General features: G+C 36.9%; 1 protein-coding gene and 1 long non-coding RNA gene across 3 annotated transcripts in view; both read right to left on the bottom strand.

Annotated features, from left to right (window-relative positions):
- LOC138711895 (facilitated trehalose transporter Tret1-2 homolog) overlaps positions 1-21,706 on the bottom strand; it is a 128,216-nt gene that overhangs the window by 48,653 nt on the left and 57,857 nt on the right. The gene's annotated exons all lie outside the window — the stretch shown is intronic.
- LOC138711570 (uncharacterized) lies at positions 18,317-19,809 on the bottom strand. Its single transcript, XR_011335390.1, has 3 exons — positions 18,788-19,809; positions 18,616-18,705; positions 18,317-18,534 (listed from the first exon to the last, which is right to left on the bottom strand). It is a non-coding gene; the product is annotated as an uncharacterized lncRNA (long non-coding RNA).

Raw genomic sequence — 21,706 nt, forward strand, 5'->3', positions numbered from 1 at the left:
GCGCTCCACTGCTGGTAAAAAGAAGCTTCTTGACAGATTACACTTAATCCGCCTCTTGAGCCCCTCTCTTCTATTCCACTCCTCTTGCATCAAGGTGTTCTGAATTCCACCGATGACGTCATTGATGCTCCACCGATGTCGCACCGGTGCCATCAGCTTGCAGAGGTGGTGGCAGTCTCCATCAGCCGCCATCAGTGAATCTGGTTCTTGTTTAGGGCGGGAATTAGCAGACGAATAACATTGTGCACTGTTGTGTCATGGCGGTGTGTTCTGCTTTAGTTCTGCTGTATTGTTTGTAATGAGCACAACGTAAAAACAATATGTTAATGGCTTATGAGCGAACATGTCAACGGACCAATTATTACTACCGGTTCAAGAAATAAGTTGTTTATGATCTCTTTCCTTTGAACGAGATGGCAGCACGGAAATTTCGAAAAATTTTGCTAGTGTAGCACAGATAACAACTTACACAGTCGCCATGACAGCCATCGATCCTTCCAGCAGTTTTGTTCCTATTCCGCTGCAGCGTGACGTCATTGTTGTGAGATTCGGAATACGCTGAATACCAGGGTCGTATCAAGAAGACATCTAAAAGGATATTGTTCCTTTTAGGTTTGTTTGTGACTTGTGTAAATCCTTGTTCCCATACTAGGTAATTAACAAAGGTTTGTAAAAGGGTGTGTTTCTCTACCCACAGTCTATACTGTGCTCTACCTGTCCATTCCTGTTTGCTCCGGGTAGATTTAGATCCCCTGCTAACACCATCTTTCTTTCTATCGACATTGAGGACATCTTTTCTTGCAGATTAATCAAAGTAAATACGTTTATTTCGTTCAGAGATCTATAGCATGCCCTTATATCCCACTTTTCACCATTGTATTTATTATTGATTTGTACAGCTATACTTTCTACTTTTGTACGTGACCATAGCAAGCTGCTATCTATACCTGTCATCTCTATCTCTTCTGTAAATCCTATAATCATTCCTGCATATTTCCTCATCATATATGTTACTGTGAAGCCATGACTCTGTACCTATAATTACATCCGGATTGTAGATATCAACTAAATTCCAATATTCAGTTATTAAAATGCGTTACATATATTCTCACTTACCCTCTTCAGGACAATCTATAGCTTTAGTACATGTACGCGTTCCGAAACAAAGAAAATTTACTTTGAATATACACGATCACACAGAAAGCAAAGAACAGGTACTTGCACTATCAGAGACTATCGAATTCCGACTGAGAGTGCTATGCTGATGATAACACAGGGGAGGGGAAATGGGTGGTGTGTGGTTCCCTAACTATTCAACTATCTCATGTAGTAATTTATTTCTATCTGAGACAATTTTGACGAAATCGACTTTAGGCCGGCTAGATTGGGTAAATACCCCACTGTACAATGGTAGGATTCTGATGGAGAGTTGCGAGTTACGATAATACTATTATGATGGAAATTTGCGATGACAAGATTATGATAGAGAGTTATGATTACAAAATTATGATAGACAGTTACGATAATATGATTACGATGCAATGAAATATCTATTATAGCGAGTTACGATGACACGATTATGACGGAGAGTAAAGGTAAGCGTTACTACATCGTATCGCACGCATCGGACGAATCGCACGGATCGGAAAAAGACTATTTTTGCTGTAATTCAGTGACCGGCATGGTCCGTGCTCTGTGACGTCATACGACGTAGCCGCCTTGCTCTTTGCTCGGCAATCCCTGCATACTGAGCACAGCGTGGAGAGAAGACTTGACTGAACAGTGGTGGTGCGGCGTCTATGCACTGACAGAGCGCGATCCATTCTTCTGAGATAGTATGGGAACAGCACAATTACAATACATTTGTACGAAAACAAAACTGTACAACCTTGATAAATCAATGTAACAAAATATTTTGGTTTGTAATCAAATTTAATGTACTTACAATAATATGAAACTCATAATACAGCCACTTGCAGAAGCGTTTGCATATATAAATGAAATTCCGAAACTGCTATAAACATACAAACATATAAATAAATACTTTAAGCAGTACTGCAACACTTTATCTACTCGGAAACTTGAAAACAGTTCAAGTGTTTTTAACGCACATTTTTCTACATAATATACAGATTAAACTATATAGGCCCTATCTCGGTGAGTAGTATGCAAAGTATATTTAAACTTTTGAAACACACCATCACTTTGTGTCACTACCGTGCCCAAGCTAAACGCTTTGTCGAGATTTTTTTCCTCGTTTCTCGCGTACTATTTTTGCAATATTTGGAGTCATAGCCTGGCTAACACACAAGCGAAGAATATGTTTCAAGTTCAGATCAGACAGGTGGTTTCTATGTTGTGGTTTGCAGATCTTCATACAGAAAAGAACTGTTCACATACATACGTAGATCCGAATATGCTCAACATCCTAGTAGCAAATCTATGCAATCGAGGGAATCTTGCCTGGGGAAAGCTCCTATAAAATGTAGATAGATCCTTTTTGTTTTCAACAGTCCTGTTCTACTGCTGCACTAACGCCACTGCGCTGGTGTGTGCTAACATTAATACGACTCAACTGCTCGCTCTCCCAAGCTCTTGCGATCTGACTGGCTCTTACGTCACAACTGCAGCATCTGCCGGCCACTGCTGTAATTGTTATGTAACCGCGTTCACTACATCGGATCGAACGCATAGCCTCTCGGCAAATCCGTCCACGATGCAACTTTTCCGATGCGTGCGATCATGGCCTTCTTTAATAAATCAATTTTAATTGGTCAACTGTTACTATTATGTTGTGCCATGTTCAGTGTCGCGCCAAAATGGCAGACGGAAAACTTATTTCGCGTGTAGAAAATTGCGAAGAATTATATAATTTGAGGCGTTCCCATTACAGTAATCAAGTCATTTCTTGCAAATATATTATGTAACCAATATTTCTTTCGTTTCTTCCTCTTCAATTAAGACGCGTGAAGCAATTACAAATTCTTATTCGCTAACAGACGTAAATAATAGACCTAACCTCAACTCCTCTGCTTTCAGTAATGTCAATATCGTACGACGTTATGTTTTAAACAGCTGATAGGGGAATCCGATGAGGCGATGAGGTGAAGCCGTTACAGTGAACGCACTGCACTTAAAATATCCGTTGCGTGCGATTCGTACGAGGAGTGCGATACGATGTAGTGAACGCTTACCTTTACCGTACGGTGATACGGTTGTGATGAGAATTTACGATGACTCGATTATGTGGAGAATTTTGAACAGATTGGATTGAGGAATATTATTCTGTGATAAGGAAGTTTGTGATAAGATTTTGTTGGATTACAATGACGCTCTGAATATGATGGAGGGTTGTGTTAAGATAATAATGAAATGGTTATTTTAATAACATTAGAATAAATTTGTGATTAGGATTACGATAACGTCATGATGAAGAATTATGTTAGAAGAATACACTGATAAGACGATGGTAGATTTAAACGATAGTAGGGGGGTTTTTAAGAGATAATATGTAGGCTAATGATAAGAAATTGTGATAATAGTTGATGATACATAATTGAATCGGTCGGAGCTAAAGGCATTAAGTCAGTTTTTGTCACTTTTCAGGAGAAGGAAAAACATTATATCGTGAAGAAAACCAAGTAAATTTATTGCATGTTTGGGTTAGGTACCGGGAGCGAATCCAGACTCTAAACGGGGACGCTTAATATTCATCCGTCACGGAATCAAAGCTGCGCGGTGTTCGACGGAGAAGAAAGAGGTTGAAGAGAAGTCATATGGCTCCCCGTGAGAGAGTAGAATCCGCTCTTGGTGCCCAGCCCTGTGTTAAGCTGTGGAATAATTCCCTAGCGCTTTCAGAATAAGAAGGCATATAAGGCGGAGCTAGTTCAGGCCGGTCTATCGCGGCTAGCCAGTAACAGTGAAGCGGTGTTGCCTAGTTAAATCGTCGCGAATTCTCGCTGAAGCGTCGCGTATTAGTTTCTTTCTTGTCCGCACAATATTTATGGCTGGGAATGAATTTTAAGCTGTGCCATTCGATAGAGCTACGAATTCTGAATTCAACTGTACAAGAATGGCAATTATATGTCAACTGGGTCGCGTGTTATAGTTTTAAAAATAAACAGAAATATCCAACCTACAATATACAACATATTTTGCTCTGAAGTCCCTCTCTGTAAACGAAGACAGATTCTGTTTATTTTAAAATTCAGACGTGGATTGTTTTCTCTTGTGTAGTGTGTAACTTACCGTAACAATGTCTCTTGAAGGTATTGCAGGTGGCTCTGGTGTTTCATCTGCTATAAGCAAAAGGATAGTTATACACTCACAGGCGAGGAGTAGGCCTATTGTATTTTCTGTAACCTATATACTTTTTCTAAAGGACTAGCATGATGCAGTGCGTGTCAGTTTTTCACAAACAAAGAATCTGACTGCAGAGGCGTGTGGTTTAGAAGTGCATACGTTATCTCTTATTCTCGGATAGGGCAAAGGTGGTATACCAGTATTTACCTCTCCTGGAAAATAACGCAAAACGTATTAATTATTTGGACAATTTCCAGAATCGTGTACTACTTGATCGTACGATATTTTAAATAGACTATAGTAGTAGTAGTAGTAGTAATACTAGCATACTAGCAGAAGCAGCAGCAGTGCCATAATAGAACGTGGAAAGCAAGAAGAAAGCTGAGAATAACCACAGATACGATTTTCACTTTTCATTGGGATAAGACAAAATGCTTAAACGTATGAGATATTTGGTTGATATTGTAAACATAAACACTCCTGCCTCTTTTTCGATGAGTTATACGAAGAGTATTAGTAACATTCTTCCTTAAGAGCATTAAAAAACTTTATAAGATTAAACAATTTAATTACATTTCACTTTTAAAATAAATATAAGCATGCTAGAAACGAGGAGATTTTACAATTCCGAAACTCAATTGCTATTTTAAAAACTTCTCGTTATATAGAATATACTAGATTTATACGTTTTTCTAATATACAAATTTACTTTCAATATATTAATGATATTATTGTGTTACGGTTTTCATATTCACTTCTGTATAACTACCTTCACTCGTAGGCTTATCCTGCCACAGGCCAGAGTGATAGAACATAGAACCCTGGACCGCTAAGTAGATATAAGCTTGAGGAAATGAGGATTCAATTAAATTAGATCGGCTTGATTTTAGAAAGTAAAAGAAAGTAATCTTCAATTTCAATGTGAGTACTGAATTAGGTCCACGTACATATGAACAGATATGATTATATTCTTATAGCCGAATTCTTAGCCAGAATATAGAACCTGAAAATCTAGTTACGTAAAAGTTAGAGAATGAAATTAAATGAGACTTAATTTAACAGAGAAAAAATAATAATTTACAGTTTCAGTATGATGACTGAATTATGTATGAACACATAACTTATTAGACTTACGTTGCATTATAGCCAGATTCGTAACCAGAATATAGAACCCTGGACCCCTAGGTAGGTATAAGCTAGAGAATTAAATTAAATTATATAGGTTTCATTTAGCAGAAGAAAAATTAAATACTTTTCAACTTCAATATCAATACTAAATTACGTTTCTATAGAGATGTTTACGTTTTATTATCGCTTGATTCGTAGGCTGCCCCTATACACAAACTGTATCTCATTTTTCCTCTGGAGAAGCAAACAATAATAAATTCAGAACTGCTATACAAGGAAGTCTGAACATTGGGTAAATTTTCTCGCCCTAAATTTTTCCAGGAGAGAATTTCCACATTTCAGATAGTGCAATACAATATGCAGTATATTTTTTTTAATTATGACATTCTTTGACATTAGCAAAATAAATTTTTACATATATCACTTTATTTCGCAAGTTAGTGACTCCAAGATCTACTGAACTGTGAAGCGAGGAAGTAATAAAAATTGGGATGAAAATTACTTCAATAAGAGTAATTATATTTAAACATTAACAATGAAGGAACATGTGTTGACCCGCCCGCTCGCTGCAACTGATAGTCTCTGTCCTTATCTGTTGTCTCTGTCTTCCACGTCTCGTGCACCGTGCACCGTGTGACAACGTCGTACTGCTGCTAGCACTCGATTGATGTAGGCCATAAGCCTTCTTATTCTGAAAGCGCTTTAGCCTATGTGTGCCACAATAGAAATACTGTACTAATTCAAAGCTTCATAAAATTATTCAGAATAATTGAATTGATGCTTTTCAGCTGGTTTACACTTCATAAATGCTTTACATATTTAAATAATAATAATAATAATAATAATAATAATAATAATAATAATAATAATAATAATAATCCGAGACGCTACAGCCCATGATGGACCATGACCGACCAGGCGGCTGCTGGTCTTACACATGCCAAGAAGAGGTGGACGATCATCTAACCAGAATGTAGGTACCGTGTGGTTAGCACGATGATCCCCCCAGCCGTTATAACTGGCTTTCCTAACCGGATTAAGCTACCTATTGTAGCTCCCCAAGTTTATCACGATGCTGGGTGGGCACCGGTCCCATACACTGGCCGAAATTTCATCAGAAAATTTCTTCCCCCATGTGGACTCGAACCAGATCGTATTCCATAACGGTGAGTCCTAGGCAAGATGCCTTAGACCATGACGCCACGGCGCGGGACACAGATAGATGGTTTTATTGAGCAATAGGGTAAACTAGGGTCTGTTGGACAGTCGGGCATGTTGGACATTCCGTACTTTAACGTGTTACCACGCCACTTGTGGGCACCACATTCAGCTAGAAGTCAATGTCGGAAGTAGCCCCACTCGTGGCTACTTCCGTCATTGACTTCTAGCAGAATGTGGTGCCCACAAGTGGCGTGATAAGACGTTAAATTACGAAGTGTCCAACAAGCCCGACTGTCCAACAGACCCTAGTTTACCCTATTATGCATACAGATGTACTATATTATCATAATTTTCTCTTAAATCTAGTGCATGGGTCTACTTACCGTACGTGCTTTGTACCTAAATAAGTCCTACTTTGTAGGTTTCACCCCCCTCACCTATGATTATATCCAACCACTCTTTAAAATAGCACACAAATTGAAATGGAAATGGCAGAATAAAACACGTTATATAATATATCCGAACCTAAAACAGACATAAAAGTGTATAATTGAGTACATAGATACCAGTATCCCTTCTTCAGTTCGCATCACAAACTTCAACAGCAGAAGCTCTAATCTGTCTCGCCTTCAAGAGGAACAATCCAGTCTTTTGTTAGTATTCTAAGCCAATAATTATCATTAGCATAGCGCCACTCCTTATACTAGCACATATCACACCTTCTAAATTAATATCAACTTCTCCAACCTTCATTCAATCGTGCGTTTTATAGACTATACTAACACCTCCCGGTCAACGCCCTCTCTTCCTACTACATGCATTGAAATTACGATGGTTCGTAAACTGTAACTTATCAGTCTTATCCAAGTTTCAGTCAAATTGTCAAATTCGTCCATAAATTCATAAAAGTCCTAGTTTCCTATTTCACTTTTCAACCCTTCAATATTCCAGCACCCGATCGTGAGGAAATTGACATGGCTATTGACCGTCATTCACTAACACTCGTTTCACTTTCCTCGTCTCCGCTACCCGTTGAGATTTCCTTCTATTTGGTACTTCCAACTCCACTGTCTTCTGTCCTCTGTCCCTCGCAGTGTTACGTGACGGTCCCGTATTCTCCACGCTGCTGGCCCGACGACCTCCCGCGACTTCTCTACCGGCGTCCCCAGGCCCTTCCTTCCCCGGTGGCCCTGATCCCTTATCGGGGGACACCATGGCACGTACCTCGCTGTCAGGAATCTCCGGCTCGACACCAGACACTTCCTCCTTTTCCTGCGAATGATTGTCAATGTCCTCCAGCTCTCCCCTGTGCCACACTCGGCCGTTGATGATTAATTTGTCATACTGAAGCACAGCATGATATCCCTCTCGTCTCCCCTCAAACATATGTCATTTACGGTACTCCCTCTCTCAATGAAATCCTCGGAAATAACGATTCCAGTTCCTTTCAAGTATTTACTGTCCCGAAGGCTGCAGCACTTCATTTTATAGTGCGCCAGTCTACATACAGTGGGGCGCTTGCCACCATTCTGCCCCCTACACTGTGCGCCCTCTCAATGTCACTGTCTACGAGATCGATGCCGATTTGTGCCACGACATGCCGAACCAAATCTTCCAGTCCCCCCCCCCCCATCTTTTTCTGTTCTCTTCATGCACACTGTATATTACGATATTGTTTCTACGACTCTGATTCTCCAAATAGTCCACCTTCCTCTCCAGACACTCCAACCTGTTAACCACATGGTGCATATATGTCTCAAAGTCTTGAATTTTTCCGGTAGCATTATACTTTTCAAACCCCTGCTTCACCTCTTTCGCAAGATCTTCTATCAACTTCCTGAGCTCATCCATTGCTTCTTATACCCCTAACCACTGCACTGAACACTGTCGTAGACACTGACCAAACACGTCCTACCTCCTCAACGAACAGCAATCAAATGATATTTAGTTATATTTATTTGTAACATAAATACCGCTGAAACGATGGAGTGAGATTGTAACAAGCAACCAGGCTTAATACGTGATAGGAAGAAGAACAAGAAGAAGGAAAAGAAGAACAAGAAAATAAATTCCTCCTATATTCAGTGAAAAGATTGTTATAAATTACAACTTCCCTTATGATATAGCAAAATACAAGCTGAGTAAAGTGGGGTAAAAAGGACAGTCACCATGACTCATATTACATTGAAACATTGATATCACAAGACCGCGGGTTCACACCTGTGGAGTAACGGTTAGCGCGTCTGACCGCGAAACTAGGTGGCCCGGGCTCGAATCCCGATCGGGGAAAGCTACCAGATTGACGTTTTTCCGGTGTTTTCCCTCAACCCAATATGAGCAAATGCTGGATAATTATCGGTGCTGGACCCTGGACTTATTTCACTGACATTATCACCTTCATTTCATTCAGACGCTAAATAACCGGAGATGTTGATATAGTGTCGTAAAATAACCCACTAAGAAAACAAGGCCGCGGGATTGACGGGAATCGGAAATAGTAGCTCGGCCACTTGGTCAACCTCGTATGGTGCGCCGGGCGCTGGAAGGTAGGAAGTCAGTGACTTGATGCTTTCCTCCACTGTTCACGTTACTGTACTACATCCAGGAGAAAGTCTCAGGGGAATGAGACGCAGCGGGGTTATGCTATGAATGAATGTTGATGTCATGAGATGCCATAAAGTCACACACGTGGGCAGAAGCATCTCCATTGGCTAACTCTCAAAGCACAAACGATAATACTGACACACACATATTTATACTACCGTAGTTACAAAATTTATTCCGGTTAATCTCCTGGTCTTTTAATCCCTCTATACAGGAAATAACATATGCAGGAGAGCGCATGTTTTTAAACTGACGTTATAACGGTAATATTATCTATCTACTTCGCTCCAATAGATGACACAATAGTAAGCACATTCCTTTCACTGTTAATCTCCTGGTTGGAGAACAGTATCAGTAGCGACAGTTTCTTGTACAAGGAGAAGGCTGACTTTATTGTTTCTTGTGCCGATCGATAGGTCTTGCTTAAATAGTTCATAATGCTAAATAAAAGCATATCCAATTTTGGATTAATGCCTTTCAGCTCCAACCGATTCATTATTATTATTACTATTATTATTATTATTATTATTATTATTATTATTATTATTATCATTAATCTACCAAACATAATTTCATAATCCTAATTCATGCCTTTAACTTAAGGCAAAATTTCGGACATTCACCTAGAAAATACTCTGGACAGACGTCACGTGAGAATTCTGTGGAATCAACATATACTTTAATTTGCTTCTAAACATGATCGTGGAAAGAGATAAACAATATGTATGTCTCTAGGTGAGATTTCGCATATTGTTAAAACTGTACCGTTTAGTATTTGAAGAAGTGCTGCAGAGAATAATAGTCTACCAATAATCATAATCACAATCACCATCAGCTATAGACTTACGGTTGTAGCCATCATGGAAGGTATTAAGTATTGTTCACTGTACTTCAGCTGTGTATTAAAATGTATTAAGTGAAGAGTCTAAAAAGTCACTGTTAACAAACAAATAACATCACATGACTCTAACGTTCTCTAAACTATCCTGAAATAAGTATATGTATATGTAATTATGTATATATATATATATATATATATATATACAGTGTGTGTATATACATACATACATACACACACAGAGATTGTTCAAAGATGTTGGCTGAGTGTTTTGATAACAGAAACCTATAGTCTCCGGTGACTTATTACTGAGAATGTGTTGTTAATGTGTTTACTTGTAGCATGTCGTTTGGACGGTAATGATAAGATGGGTTCTGATAGATTACAAGGAAAAATAAAAAAATTATCAACTAAGTTCTGAAGTACGTAAGTAGATAACAAATGATAGGAAGTGACAGGCTAAATGGGCTTTAGGGCTTGAGGGGAGTGACAGGCTTGAGGGGAGTAACAGGCTTGAGGGAGCGTGGCAAGTGACGTCATAGTGGGCGTGGCAAGTGACGTCATGGGCGTGGCTAAAGTATGACGTCATGGAGGGGGTGGGGGGGCTTAAATTATGACGTAGGAAAGGGGCGTAACGTCATAAATGGCAATCTAAGAGTTCAAGGTTAAAGTGTGACGTCATGCACACGTGCAGATATGTAATGGCATGACATGTTCATACAAGTTCATACATGTTTATCTCCTCAATGTGGGGGGCTTAAATTATGACGTATAAATGACAATCTAAGAGTTCAAGGTTAAAGTGTGACGTCATGCGGGTATGCAATGGCATGACATGTTCATACATGTTTATCTCATCAATGTGGGGAGCTGAAAGTATGACGTAAGAAAGGGGCATAACTTAAATTACGTCATAAATGGTAATCTAAGAGTTCAAGGTGAAAGTGTGACGTCATACACACGTGCAGGTATGTAATTGAGGTTGTGGCATGACATGTTAATACAAGTTTGGGGGGGGGGTTGAAATAAAGAAGTTCATACATGTTTATCTCCTCAATGCAGATGTAATGTCTGCTATGTGTGCAAATATTATGCTGATTCACGATTGTTCTTGCAGCATCTTATATTATACAAGGGTGGAGGTAGGGAATGACTGGCGGTAGGGTGGAGGTAGGGGGTTTTATGTGACGTCAGAAGTGGGCGTGGTGAACGTCACATGTGGCTTTTCACGAAGGGACGTAACTATAAAAGTGTGACGTCATAAATGGCTATCTGACAAGTTCATACATGTTTGAAAGTCCCATCTGCTATGTGTGCAAATATTATGCTGAATCACTCGCACTGCTATGTATGCAAGGTCACATCCGGCGAGTGTCCAAGAATTAATCTATCACACTTAAACACATACATTCTTTTTCTTAAGATTCTAATGTAATGGTAATTTAATTGATGGGGAATGGGTGTTGGAATGTGGGACATGAATGTATGAAAAATTAATCTAGCACACTTGTAAATTAAACAGGATGTGGCTGAAGTTGGAAATGGGGGAGGGGGGTAATAATTTGAAATACACACGGCATAACTTAAAGTGTGACGTCATTCACAAGTGCAGGTTGGGGCGTAACGTAATAATTTGAATTACATATGTTCATACAAGTTTGTATAGTTGAAATACACAAGTTCATACATGTCTGAGATTTCATCTACACAATGATGTGATTACACGTGCAAATATTATGCAATCTCACATCCGGTGATGCAATTGCTGAGTAATAATAAAAGCATGTTTTTGAAACACCTGCAACGTGTCATATTACACAAATATTGCATGATGCAAATAATATGCACGCTGTTAATTCACATCCGGTGAAGACGCAAGTGCTGAATAATGGCCAGCTGTCCAATGGATGTCCTGAAACTGGTTGTACTTTAAGCCAATTGTTGAGTAATTGATAAAAAATATTAAGATTCTAATGTACTGGTAATTGAATTGATAAATAGTAATGGGAAATGGAAATTGGAATGCGGGAATTATTGATGGCGTAAATGGTTGTACTTTAAGCCAATTTATAAAAAAATTAATCTAGCACACTTGTACATTAAACACATACATTCTTCTCTTATTATTCCAATGCAATACATTTAGAAGTAAAATTGAGTGGTTTGTTTAGGTTATTTAACACATTATTACCAACATTCAGAATGTGACATTATTATTTCGTAATACAGTAATTGTAGCAGATAAATCAATGTAGATGTATATGTTGTGTAATGCATAAGTGTGCAAATATTATGCAAGCTTGCTTAATCACTTCCGGCGACGATGCAATTGCTAAGTAATGATAAGAACATGTTTTTGAAGCACCTGGGTGTCATATTACACAAATATTGCATGATGCAAACATCCGGCGATTGTTCTCGCAACGTCTTATGTTACACAAATATTGTATAAGCGCTTTCTGCTATGTGTGCAAATATTATGCAAGCTTGCTTAATCACTTCCGGCGACGATGCAATTGCTAAGTAATGATAAAAACATGTTTTTGAAGCACCTGGGTGTTATATTACACAAATATTGCATGATGCAAACATTCGGCGATTGTTCTCGCAACGTCTTATGTTACACAAATATTGTATAAGCGCTTTCTGCTATGTGTGCAAATATTATGTAAGGTTGCTAATTTTACATCCGGCGATGAAATTACTGAGTGATGATAAAAAAATATTACACTCTATCCGTACGTGGTATTTGATTAAAAAACAATCGCAGAACATGGCATTATTATTATTATTATTATTATTATTATTATTATTATTATTATTATTATTATTATTAGGGTTTTCCAATTTAATACATTTTGAAGTAACATTTATTGGATTGATTAATAATTTAATACATTTTGAAGTAACATTTATTGGATGTATTTTAAGCCCTACATTATTACCGAAGCAGTTCGCAATATAAATATGTGTTATGAGATTGAAATATACAAGTTCATACATGTTTGTAATTACAGTTGGAGTGGGGGGTTTGAAATATATAATTTCATACATGTTTGTAACTCATTTCCGGCGACGATGCAATTGCTGAGTAATGATAAAAAAACATGTTTTTGATTACGCATCATAATGACCACCTGCAGCGTGTCGTGTTACACAAATATTGTATGATGCAAATACTCGTATTATGCAAGGTTGCTGATTGTCATCCGGCAATGCAATTGCTGAGTAATGGTATAAAATCTGAGATTATAAAAGCATAATTGAGAGTCATGGATGCATAGTCGTGGGAAACGTTGTGGCGCTAGCTGTTGATAGTCTACTAAGAGTGAAAGACTGCATTAAAATGGAGAATAAATGCGACATTTGTGATAAAACATTTTCACTTATATGGAAATTGACAGGGCGTGTGAAAGATAAACATAGTGCAATAGGATATAAATGTGAAATTTGTGCAAAAAACTATTCTTCAAAAAATATTTTAGCACGACACAAAAAAGAAACTCACAACACATTCAAATTTACATGTAAAATATGTGGAACAATTGGTAAAGTGGAAAGACATATGGTCTAGCATGTAAAATATCATAATATGGTAAGTATGTAAACAATGAGGATGTACTGAGTTTGTTTAATACTTATGAAAATATTAATGATTGATTATTGTATCAGGTTACAGATATCAAAGGAGCTTATGAGAAACTGTACGTTGCACCTGTGATGAACACTGCATTGGTTGAAACATCAGAGATGGTTACGCCATCTACCTCTGGAGTGGATGTCGAGATGACTACACCATCTACCTCTGGAGCGGATGCTGGGATGGTTGCCTCATCTACCCCCATAGCAGCCTTAGTGTCTGAATCAAGCCAAGTATGTTCCGAATCAGTGTTTACGTTATCAGACAGAACATTCAAAAATCGTTTGAAGACATATATTGCTCTAAATTTGAAAAATCATGATCGTGAATTGAAAGATATTCTAGACTGTATCGCTGATGAAATGGAAGACATTTTAAAGGGAAGTTTAAAGGAGCAGCTTGCATTAAAATTTAACATATTTGTTGAATGTGTGTTTGCAAATGTTCATAACGGGAGAATATTTCATAATTTTAAAAGTAAGAATGATGTGCTATACCAATATTCAGATATTAACGAGTTTGTAAACAAACAAAAGGAAAAGATTCTCAAAGAGTATGAAGAGTGTAGCATGAAGGGATCGGGATTGTTTTATGTCAAATTGCACAAATTAGAATTGCGAGTAAATAAATATACACCATTGATGGGAGGAAGTGCATATATAGAACTTCCTCATAGGTACAAGAATTCAAAATCTCTAGTAAACATTGCCAACAGTGATATCTATTGTTTAAAGTATTGTATACTATCGAAATTTCTCGATAAAGAAAAGAACTTCATGTCTAGCTATGTGAACAGACCAGATTTGGAATGTAAATATGATTGATGTATTGACTTTCCCGTGGGAATTAAGGATATTGCAAAATTTGAAAAACATAATGACATTTCTATTAATGTGTTTGCACTTGATGAGAATTATGATGTGTTTCCTCTTAGAATGTGTGAAAGGGAATTACCAGATCATAGGGGTTTGCTGTACATTAGTAATGAAAATACATCACACTATTGTTGCATAACAAATTTCAACACCCTCGTAAAGCCTCAACTGACAGCTGCTGTTGGATGTCAAATCGCCGTTTGTAAACGATGTTTTGCATATTTTCGGTATAATGCGTTTAAGTCATGTGCAGAGAGATTAAAGGATCATGAGAGCGTATGTTCACAATTTAGCGATGTTAGATCAGTATTTCCAAATAAAGAATATCTATCTTTTGATCATCCACAATTTTCACAAAAGGTGAGATTTGTGATTTATGCAGATTTTGAGTGTTTGCTAGAGTCCATTGAGAATTGTCATGGGAATCCAGACTCTAGTTACACAGTGCAATATCAGAAACATACACCGTTTAGTTATTGTTATGTCCTTAAGGATGTCAGGATGCATACACAGATATGAAATTATACAGGGGGTGTGATGCGGCAAAGCATTTTGTGCAAGACATGGTAATGGAAACGAAAAAAATTGAGCAAATATTATTTGAGGATATTAAAGAAATGATTCCATTAACCAGTGAAGAAAATGTTGCATACTCGAATGCAAATATATGTCACATTTGCAAAAAGGGTAATTTTACAGTTGATAATTATAAATTTCGAGATCATGATCATTTGACGGGGAAATTTCGCGGTGCTGCTCACAATGAGTGTAATTTGAGGTATCAGCATCAGCACTTTATTCCTATTGTATTACATAATTTGTCATCATATGATGGACATTTTATTGTGAAGGAATGGGCTATGATGACAACCCCATTCAAGTTCTACCAAATACACAGGAAAAGTACATCAGTTTTGTTAAAAATGTCCCTAGCACGTACAGAAAAAAACGTTATATGCAAATGCGATTTCTTGATTCTTTTCGGTTTATGCCCTCCAGTTAAGCACAATTAGCAGACAATCTACCAAATGATAAGTTTTCAGAGACGAAAAAAATGTTCAAAGATAAATTTGATCTTGTTTCTCACAAGGGTGTCTTTCCCTATGATTATTTGACAACATCAGATAAATTAGAAGGCAAGTGCCTGCCGCCGAAGGAGAAGTTTTTCAGTAAATTAAATAATGAGCACATTACCGAAGAGGACTACAACCATGCAAAATGTGTGTGGGAGGCATTTAATATTCAGACCCTGGGAGAATATTCAGATTTATACTTAAAATCCGACACCCTCATCTTAACAGATGTGTTTGAAAATTTTCGCAAAATGTGTATGAAAACATACGATTTAGATTGTATGTATTACTATACAGTACCAGGACTTGCATATTCGGCAATGTTGAAATTAACAGGTGTTGAATTGCAGCTGATTACGGACATGACAATGCTATTACTTTTTGAGCAAGGGATTCGTGGTGGAATATGTCAATGTGTGACTCGTCACGCAGTTGCGAATGATCCTAAAAGCGAAAATTTTGGTAATTCTAAATCTCCTTCTGCGATTTACTATGTGGATGCGAATAATTTGTATGGATTCGCCATGTCACAAAAATTGCCATATGGAGGATATGAATGGCTATCAGATGAGGAAATATATCATTTTGATCTTCAAGCAATAAATGATGATAGTGAAATAGGTTATATTTTAGACGTCGATCTAGAGTATCCAAATCATCTGTTTGTAAAACATAGAGATTTATCATTTTGTGCTGAGTTTGCGAAACCACCAGGTGGAAAGCATAAAAAATTGTTGACAACACTGCATTCCAAACAACACTATGTGGCACACTACAAACTTTTGCAACAGGCAGTGGATAATGGCTTGCAAATTGTCAAAATACACCGTGTTATAAAATTCAAGCAATCGTATTGGTTAAAACAATACATTGATTTGAATACTGAAATGCGTAAAAATGCAAAAAATAACTTTGAAAAAGACTTTTTCAAGCTTATGAATAACGCAGTATTTGGAAAGACGATGGAAAATGTTCGAAAAAGACCCGCATTTCAGATTAGTTTCAAACGATGAGAAACTGAAAAAACTCATTTCGAAACCATACTTTCTTGACAGAGTAATTTATGCTGAAAACCTGGTGGGTATTCATTTAGCGCGAACTCAAATTTTGTTTGATAAAGCGTTATATGTGGGTATGTGTATTTTAGAACTTTCAAAAGTGCACATGTACAATTTTCACTATAGCATTATGAAAGATCAGTTTGGCGATAACTTGAAGTTGTGTTATATGGATACAGATAGTTTTATATATCTCATTGAAACAGATGATTTGTATCATGATCTGCAAAATGTTCGGGATCATTTGGATACTAGTGTGTATTCACCAAATCATATTTTATTTTCAACACATAATAAAGGTGTGCTTGGGAAGTTCAAGGATGAAATTCCAAATTCACATATTGATGAGTTTGTTGGTTTGAAGGCTAAAGTGTATGCCTTAAAGTGTTCAGATTTTGAAATTAAGAAACTGAAGGGGGTTAAGAAAAGCATAATTAGGAATGAACTTACGTTTGAAGAATATGCAACATGTCGTGAGTCTGATGTCACTACTTACACAAAAAACAAAGCTATTAGATCATATTTTCACAATGTGTTTACAATGTGTGTAAATAAAGTGACTTTAAATTCTTTTGATGATAAGAGAGTTGTATTACAAGATGGGATTAATAGAGTGCCGTATGGATTTTATGAACCACCATGTAAAAGAAGGCGTGTGCAAGAGTAAAATGTGTATGTGTGTGTAAATAATAATAATGTTGTAATTTATATAGTTTTGATTTAAATGTGTGTAAATAATAATAATGTTTAATTTATATAGTTTTGACTTAAATGTGTGTAAATAATAATAATGTTGTAATTTATATAGTTTTGATTTAAATGTGTGTGTAAATAATAATAATGTTGTAATTTATACAGTTTTGATTTAATCACAATAAACCTACAGTGCTTGTGTATAAATTTGCTTTCATTTCAATACACCGCCCTCATCAATCCAACCGATATGTCGAATCGTAATCTTGCGACATATATGCAACCACTTGTCGAAAATCGTAATCTTGCGACGTATATGTAGCAACTTCGACATGGTGTTGCATTATCGCAACAAGAATATGTTTTTCGACATGGTGTTGCATTATCGCAACAAGAATGCGATTTTCGACATGGTGTTGCATTATCGCAACAAGAATACGATTTTCGACATGGTGTTGCATTATCGCAACAAGAATACGATTTTCGACATGGTGTTGCATTATCGCAACAAGAATAGGTTTTTCGACATGGTGTTGCATTATCGCAACAAGAATACGATTTTCGACATGATGTTGCATTATCACAACACGAATGCGATTTTCGACATGCTGTTGCGTTATTGCAACGACATGCTGTTGCGTTATTGCAACGACATGATGTTGCGTTATTGCAACGTCATGCTGTTGCGTTATTGCAACGACATGCTGTTGCGTTATTGCAACGACATGCTGTTGCGTTATTGCAACGTCATGCTGTTGCGTTATTGCAACGACATGCTGTTGCGTTATTGCAACGACATGCTGTTGCGTTATTGCAACGTCATGCTGTTGCGTTATTGCAACGTTTTCGACATAATCCACAATGACAAGGACTTAAGGTGAGGTTATTCTCCCATCCCCAATGACAAGGAATTCAGGTTCATTCGAAATAATAACTCATTAAATTCATTTTTTATTATTACTATTCTCATATTATGCATACTACATACATATATTGTCTTAACAACCACTTTTGTCCTTGCATCTCACTTGATCACAACCATGAAAATGTCACATTTATTTTCTATTTTCTATACACTCAATTGTTGAACAATGGCTTCAATATCCATCACCTCCTCCTTCAATGCGCTATGTTTCCTCTTTTCTCCTCTTTTAGTTGTCTTCTGAAAACAATAATGTAAATTAGTCATGCATATGCTCTACATAATCACCATTCAATATCAGAACGCAAAACATACACTCACAGCTTTATAGTTGGGGCATGTTTCAATGCATGTCTCCCGCCACAATCTGTTTTTCCTCCTTTTTCCTCTTTTCTCAACACTTTCCGACTTCTGTTAAACAAAAACAATCACAAATATAGCCATTTTGAAACACAAATATAGACATACTTCATGTGGGTGGAAAAAAACTTACTGCTTTGTAGTTGGGACAAGTTTCATCACATCTCTTCCGATAAAATCTCATTTTAGGTGCTTTGGCAACAATCTCTGGTTTCTGCACAAAAACAAAATAACAAATATCACCATTAAATATATCATAATATTATAATTAATAAAAGCAACATAAACTGTACTCACCTCTTTGTAAGTAAGACAGCTGGGATCACACACTTCCCGCCACACATGTAAGCTGGACTCTTTGGCATCTGTGCATTCAATGCGATGTTCACCGTTACCCAAACAGATATTGTGGTGATATGTGTCCTCATGTGTTGAAGGTGCATTTATAAAACTCATTTCCGTATTACCACAAGGCAACACCAATGACCAATCCGTATGTAACTGATTAGCACCATAAATTTTTCTTACCACCTCAGTGTATACTTTCTGAGAATTTATTATATTGTATTTGCTTGTTATTGCATATGGTTCATTTAACCACTCATCTCTCACATCTGGAAAATATGCATACGTTACCTCAAATGGTACTTTATATCTTTCTTCTTTCAATATTAGTGGATTATCAATGGCTAGCGCCACATCGTTTCCCATAATTGTGCTATCCATGACTCTCAATTATGCTTTCATATCCTCAGCTTTTATACCATTCATCATGCAAACATGTATGAACTTGTATATTTCAAACCCCCCACTCCAACTGTAATTACAAACATGTATGAACTTGTATATTTCAAATCCCCCACTCCAACTATAATTACAAACATATATGAACTTGTATATTTCAAACCCCCCACTTCAACTGTAATTACAAACATGTATGAACTTGTATATTTCAATCTCATAACACATATTTATATTACGAACTGCTTCGGTAATAATGTATGGCTTAAAATACATCCAATAAATGTTACTTCAAAATGTACTAAATTATTAATCAATCCAATAAATGTTACTTCAAAATGTATTAAATTGGAAAACCCTAACAATAATAATATTAATAATAATAATAATAATAATAATAATAATAATGCCATGTTCTGCGATTGTTTTTAATCAAATACCACGTACGAATAGAGTGTAATATTTTTTTTATCATCACTCAGCAATTTCATCGCCGGATGTAAAATTAGCAACCTTGCATAATATTTGCACACATAGCAGAAAGCGCTTATACAATATTTGTGTAACATAAGACGTTGCGAGAACAATCGCCGGATGTTTGCATCATGCAATATTTGTGTAATATAACATCCAGGTGCTTCACAAACATGTTTTTATCATTACTTAGCAATTGCATCGTCGCCGGAACTGATTAAGCAAGCTTGCATAATATTTGCACACTTATGCATTACACAACATATACATCTACATTGATTTATCTGCTACAATTACTGTATTACGAAATAATAATATCACATTCTGAATGTTGGTAATAATGTATTAAATACGCTAAACAAACCACTCAATTTTACTTCAAAATGTATTGCATTGGAATAATAAGAGAAGAATGTATGTGTTTAATGTACAAGTGTGCTAGATTAATTTTTTTATAAATTGGCTTAAAGTACAACCATTTACGCCATCAATAATTCCCGCATTCCAATTTCCATTTCCCATTACTATTTATCAATTCAATTACCAGTACATTAGAATCTTAATATTTTTTATCAATTACTCAACAATTGGCTTAAAGTACAACCAGTTTCAGGACATCCATTGGACAGCTGGCCATTATTCAGCACTTGCGTCTTCACCGGATGTGAATTACCAGCTTGTATATTATTTGCATCATGCAATATTTGTGTAATATGACACGTTGTAGGTGTTTCAAAAACACGCTTTTATTATTACTCAGCAATTGCATCACCGGATGTGAGATTGCATAATATTTGCACGTGTAATCACATCATTGTGTAGATGAAATCTCAGACATGTATGAACTTGTGTATTTCAACTATACAAACTTGTATGAACATATGTAATTCAAATTATTACGTTACGCCCCAACCTGCACTTGTGAATGACGTCACACTTTAAGTTATGCCGTGTGTATTTCAAATTATTAACCCCCCTCCCCCATTTCCAACTTTAGCCACATCCTGCTTAATTTACAAGTGTGCTAGATTAATTTTTTATACATTCATGTCCCACATTCCAACACCCATTCCCCATCAATTAAATTACCATTACATTAGAATCTTAAGAAAAAGAATGTATGTGTTTAAGTGTGATAGATTAATTCTTGGACACTCGCCGGATGTGACCTTGCATACATAGCAGTGCGAGTGATTCAGCATAATATTTGCACACATAGCAGATGGGACTTTCAAACATGTATGAACTTGTCAGATAGCCATTTATGACGTCACACTTTTATAGTTACGTCCCTTCGTGAAAAGCCACATGTGACGTTCACCACGCCCACTTCTGACGTCACATAAAACCCCCTACCTCCACCCTACCGCCAGTCATTCCCTACCTCCACCCTTGTATATCATAAGATGCTGCAAGAACAATCGTGAATCAGCATAATATTTGCACACATAGCTGACATTACATCTGCATTGAGGAGATAAACATGTATGAACTTCTTTATTTCAACCCCCCCCAAACTTATATGAACATGTCATGCCACAACTTCAATTACATACCTGCACGTGTGCATTACGTCACACTTTCACCTTGAACTCTTAGATTGCCATTTATGACGTAATTTAAGTTATGCCCCTTTCTTACGTCATACTTTCAGCTCCCCACATTGATGAGATAAACATGTATGAACATGTCATGCCATTACATACCCGCATGACGTCACACTTTAACCTTGAACTCTTAGATTGCCATTTATACGTCATAATTTTAGCCCCCCACATTGAGGAGATAAACATGTATGAACTTGTATGAACATGTCATGCCATTACATATCTGCACG

The sequence above is a fragment of the Periplaneta americana genome, chromosome 13, assembly GCF_040183065.1.
Source record: "Periplaneta americana isolate PAMFEO1 chromosome 13, P.americana_PAMFEO1_priV1, whole genome shotgun sequence".
NCBI classification, from domain to species: Eukaryota; Metazoa; Arthropoda; class Insecta; order Blattodea; family Blattidae; genus Periplaneta; species Periplaneta americana.